The sequence below is a fragment of the Odocoileus virginianus genome, chromosome 19 (genome assembly GCF_023699985.2).
Source record: "Odocoileus virginianus isolate 20LAN1187 ecotype Illinois chromosome 19, Ovbor_1.2, whole genome shotgun sequence".
In the NCBI taxonomy this organism is placed as follows: domain Eukaryota; kingdom Metazoa; phylum Chordata; class Mammalia; order Artiodactyla; family Cervidae; genus Odocoileus; species Odocoileus virginianus.
The window spans coordinates 17038525-17044524 of NC_069692.1; positions in this window are offsets into that span (position 1 = coordinate 17038525).

The following is a 6000-nucleotide window of genomic DNA, read 5'->3' on the forward strand; positions in this document are numbered from 1 at the left end:
CTCTCCAAGTGTGGTGCTTGGTTTCTAGAGTACTGGTTTCTGCAACATTTCTGGAGGCCCCAGCGACAGATTCCAACCCTTGAGCCATCAGACTGGTGGTTCAGCTGGGTCGGAGCAGAGGAGCCCTCAGATGAATGAGGAGGCATGCCACCTCACAGTATTCCAGGTTCTCTTTTGGACTGGCGTTCTGACTCTGGATGGCTGAGCCCTGACCGGACTCAGTGGCGGGATGGACAACTCACCAGGAATGGCCACAGGATCAGGTAAGGCCCTGGGGCCAGTCCCCAGTCAGATCCTACCCCAACAGGGAGAAGAGGAGACTGATCACCTCCTTGCTCCCAGGAAGGGAGCATGAGATAGGACCTGGGAACTTGGGAAAAGGGAGGTATTGTGATAACCTCTGAGTAATTGTGTATGCATGATTGTTTATTGAAGGAAGTGAAAGTGAGCTCCACAGTCCTCAGACTATAGAGCCTGAGAGGGTCCAAAACCTGCAACGACTTCATGAGGCTGAAAGGCGGTGACAGTTTCTGGGGGATTTGATCCCTCCCTGCAAGTCTGGTCTGGGTTGGGGGTTTATACCGACCTGCCAATGCTAAGAGGCATCTTAAATCTCCCTTGGGAGAGTGGCGAGGCAGACAAAAAATAAATGTGAATGAGTGTGCGGCCTGATTCACTAGTGCTTCAGGCTCAATTGTATGGCTTCACAGCCTTCACGGCTATGGAGTCCCAGTGGGCCCTAACTTGCGGTTCCATGGTGACCTCATATGGCTCAAGGCGGTGCCTGCCTCTGGGGGACCCAGTCCCTCTCTACGAGACAGATCCAGATCAGGGGTTTATACTGATCTGCCAGTGCTAAGAGGCACCTAAACTCCACCCCCCAGGGACGTGGCCAACCAGGCACCTGGATGGTCTCCTCTTTTGAGGGGGCACCCACACTTGTTTTTCTTTATGCCATTTTCTCAGGGCAGAATACACAGGGAGGGAGAAATTATTGGTTACTGGTTATTCTTCTGTCCACTGACTCCTTGAGCTGACATCTAAGAGATGAGGTTTTCCTCAAAACCCTGCCAGGTAGATTACATTTGTCAACATGGGTGGAAGTTCCTCTAAGCCAACAGTTTTAGATTGCATGATAAAGAACTTTAAGAAGGGCTTTTTAGAAGATTATGGAGTCAAGACAACCCCTAGGAAGCTTCACAACTTCTGTAAGCTTGATTGGCCATCCTTTGATGTCGGATGGCTGCCGGAGGGCACTCTCGACCTGCCCACTGTCCGAGAAGTGCACCAGGTCATCACCGGGACTCCAGGACATCCAAATCAGTTTCCACACATAGACTCCTGGCTTCTAATAGCACAGGCCCTGCCCCCATGGGAAAGATTTTGCATGAACAGACACGGACAGAGTAGGGTATTTGTGGCCCACCCACTCTGAAAAAGAAGGAAGAAGAGAAAAAAACCTATATTCCAGGGGGATCTGGTGGAAGACCTCCGCTGCCCCTGCCACACCTCCCCCTGTCTTCACAAGCCCCAGCACAGCCAGCGCCAGACACATTGCCAGACAGTCCACCTCCCTTCATGTCCCCCGCAACCAACTCATAAGAAGACTCCAGCCCTGAGCCAGCAGGGAAGTGGCTCTGTTCAGCCAAACAATCTAACCAGCTGGCCGTGGCCTGTCAGATGCCACTGCAAAACCTCAAGGTCCTCAACAAGTGAATGAGGACGGCTCAGTCCAGCCTGATTACTCTATCTTCTATTACCAGCCCCTCAGCACTACTGATCTGCTAAACTGGAAACACCATAACCCAGCATACTCTGATGGCTCACAGGCTATGATTGACCTCCTGGAGTCCATTTTCCACACCCATCAGCCCACATGGGACGACTGTCACCAGCTCCTTATGTCTCTCTTCACTACTGAAGAAAGGTGATGCATCTTGACAGAAGCTCAAAAATGGCTCCGAGGACAGGCCCCCACAGAGGTCTTAGTTGTAGAAGGATGGGCACAAGACGCGATGCCAGAGACGAGACCTAACTGGGATTTCAATACCAGAGAAGGATAAGAAACCCTGGGTCACTACCGCGATGCCCTTCTACATGGACTATGTTGCTGCTGCTAAGTCACTTCAGTCGTATCTGATTCTTTGCGACCCCATAGACGGCAGCCCACCAGGCTCCCCCGTCCCTGGGATTCCCCAGGCAAGGACACTGGAGTGGGTTGCCATTTCCTTCTCCACATGGACTATGAGTGGGAGCCAAAAAGCCCACCAATACGTCCAAGATTACAATGATAATCCAAAAACCGGATGAGACTCCCACCAATTTCTGTGAAAGACTGTGTGAAGTGTCCCAGACATATACCCCATTCAACCCTGAGACACCCAAGAATCAATGGATGATTAACACTGCCTTTGTGGCTCAACCCCGTGCAGACATCCAGTGAAACCTCCAAAAGCCGGAAGGCTTCACTGGGATGAATGCCACACAGCTGCTGGAGGTAGCAAATAAAGTCTTTGTGAACCAAGACCATGAAGCCCAACAAGAAACATTAAAAACAAACAAACAAAAAAATGAAACAGAAAGCAGCCCTGCCAGCAGTGGCACTGAGGAGCTCAGATCCAGTGAAACAGACTGCTCCCTCGTGGAAAGGGGACACTGAGAAGAGACCACCACTAAGACCAGTGTGTCTACTGCAAAGAGATTGGACACTAGAGGGATGAGTGCCCCCATCACAAAAGGACATCCAAAGGGTCGAAGAAGTTCAGTCAACCCAATGAGAAAGATACCAGTGTGACCTGGCTCTCCAAAACCTTATCAGCCTGACTGGAGCAGAATCAGACCAGCGAAGACCAGGCTCCCTGATCCTGGGCCCCCGGGAGCCCACAGTCACAATGAAAGCAGGGGGCCAATCAATGGCTTTTATTGTGGATACTGCAGCCGAACACTCCGTGGTAATCACACCTGTGACTCCCCTCACAGGCCGAACAACAATTATTGGGGATACAGGGAACATGGCAGGCCACTCATTTTGCAAGGCCCATTCACACCAGCTAGGGGGCCATCTGGTGACTCATGCATTTCTCTATTTACGGAATGCCTCATTCCCCTGCTGGGTAGAAACTTACTGGCAAATCTGGGGGCACAAACCACCTTTGCCCCCAGAAAACCTGTGAGCCTCACCCTGGGAAGCCAATCGACCCTGATGATGGCCATGACCATGCCCAGGGAAGATGAATGGCATCTCTATTCCTCAAGGAGGTAATAAATAAATCCCCCCAGACTTCTAAAAGAATTCCCTGATGTCTGGGCAGAGAAGGGTCCCCCAGGTTTGGCCAAAAACCATGCCCCCATTATAGTGGACCTGAGGCCAGGAGCTACTCCTGTTAGACAGAAACAATATCCAGTACCACGAGAGGTACACCTGGGAATTTGGGGCCACATCCAGTGCCTATGAGATGCCGAGATCTTAATTGAATGTCAGTCTCCCTGGAACACTCCACTCTCACCAGCCAAAAAGTCTGGAGGGAACGACTACCACCCCATTCAGGACCTCCACGCCGTCAACAGTGCAGTGATCACCATCCATCCAGTGATCCCAAATCCCTATACCCTCCTGTATCTCTTACCCACTCAGGCAAGCTGGTTCATCTGCCTCAATCTCAAGGATGCATTCTTCTGCCTCCAGCTGTCACCAGCCAGCCAGCCCTTGTTTGCCTTTGAATGCAAAGACCCACACACTGGGAAAAAGACACAGCTGACTTGGACCTGACTGCCACAAGGCTTCAAAAACTCATCTACCCCTGTTTGGTGAAGCCCTGGCTGCACACCTTGCTGCCTTTCCCAGAGAAACTTTCAACTGCACCCTACTCCAGTACATGGATAACCTGTTGCTAGCCAGTCCCACCCAAGGGGACTGCTGGAGAGGCACCATAGCCCTGTTGGCCCTTCTCTTTACCACAGGGTACAAGGTGTCGTAGAAAAAGGCTCAGATCTGCAGACAGGAGGTTGAGTACCTCAGTTTTGTCATCTCAAAAGGGTATCGGGCACTCAGACATGAGAGGAAGCAGGCCATCTGTTCAATACCTTGGCCAAACACCAGGAAAGAAGTCTGTGTGTTCCTCAGGGCTGCCGGAAGCTGCCGGATCTGGATACCTGGGTTTCTGTGAAATTGCCAAGCCTTTGTTTAAAGCCACAGCAGGGTCTGGTAAGGACCCCCTGGAGTGGGGACCCGAATGGGAAAGGCCTTCAAGGAGATGAAGAGACTCTTGACCAGTGCTCCAGCATTAGGGCTGCTGGATGTGACACGGGACTTTAACCTCTTTGTACATGAGAGAAATCACACTGCACTGGGGGTCCTCACACAAACAGCTGGGCCATGGCAGTGCCCGGTCACATACCTGTCCAAACAACTGGATCCAGTGGCCACAGGATGGCCACCATGCCTCTGGGCATTAGCTGCCACTGTGGTTTTGGTCAAAGCAGATAAGCTTACTCTAGGACAAAATATGAATGTGAAGGTTCCCCATGGTGTTACCGCTCTGATGAACAGCCGGGGGCATAAGTGGCTGACCAATTCCAGGATGACTCACTATCAAGGACTGCTTTGCGAAAACCCACAGGTCCAACTTGAGACTGTGCGGAGACTGAACCCCACCATCTTTTCACCTACAGAAGCGGAAACTCCCACTTCATAACCCCCGATCATAACTGTGAGGAGGTCATAGATAAAATTTACTCAAGCAGGCCAGACCTGATGAGCATTCCCCTCCAGAACCCAGAACTGGAACTGTTCACTGACAGAAGCAGTTTTATCCAAGACGGGCAGCGCAAAGCAGGCTCTGCCATAACAACAACTGACAAGATAGTGAAGGCTGAGGCCTTGCCACAAGCGTGGTCAGCATAACGGGCTGAGCTATGGGCACTCACCCAGGTGCTAAGGCATGCCAAAGGGAAACAAGTCAACATCCATACTGGTTCAAGGTATGCCTTTGCTACTTAACATGTTCATGGAGTCATTTATAAAGAAAGGGGACTATTGACAGAAGGGGAAAGGAGATTAAAACCAAAAAATAAATCCTTCAGCTGTTGTAAGCAGTCTGGAAGCCTTCCCAGGTGGCAGTCATCCATTGTAAAGGCCATCAGCAAGGAACTGATCCAATCAGCACAGGAAATCAGTTGGCTGACCAGGCAGCCAAGGAGGCGGTGACCCAACCCAGCCCCACAGTGGGCCTTGAGTCAATCTTTAAGGTCATCTTGGCGCCAAAGTTGCCTCCATCCCCGAGATATACCAAGGAAGAAGATCAATGGGCTCTAAATGAGGGAGGAATAAAAGAAAAGGAGGACTGGTGGAAGCTCCCAAAGACTCTTTGTCCCCAGCAATATAGCAGTCCAGCTGGTAAAACATCATGAGACAGCTCATTTAGGAAAAACTGAGCGTACTGAGCTGCTACGGTTTCATTCCCAAGCTCCCAAGCCTGTGTGCCCAGATCAGTGCTAGATGTGACTGGTGCACAAAACAATGCCAGCCAGGGGCCAAGACCCAACTCAGGGGTGCAGACAGTTGGGACACCGCCCTCTGAAGATCTAGAAGTGTACTTTACTGAAGTCAAACCCTAGAGGGGCTGTAAGTATTTACTTACAGTATTCTGCACCTACTCAGGATGGACTGAAGCTTATCCCATGCACACTGAATGGGCACAAGAAGTGACCAAGGCCCTACTAAGAGACACAGGCTGCCTGAGATACGGGCTTCCTCTCTCCATAGGGTCCGACACTGGGCCAGCTTTTGTGTCTGAGATAATCCAAACTTTATTCAGGACACTGGGAATCAAATGGAAGCTTCACATTGCTTACAGGTCACAGAGCTCAGAGAAAGTTGAACACATGAATCAGACCCTCACGACTTCACTAGCTAAACTCTGTCAGTAGACCCAGTTATCTTGGGTCAACATGCTACCCCTAGTCTTACTCTGAGTTCGATGCACCTGAGGTCCTCAGGCT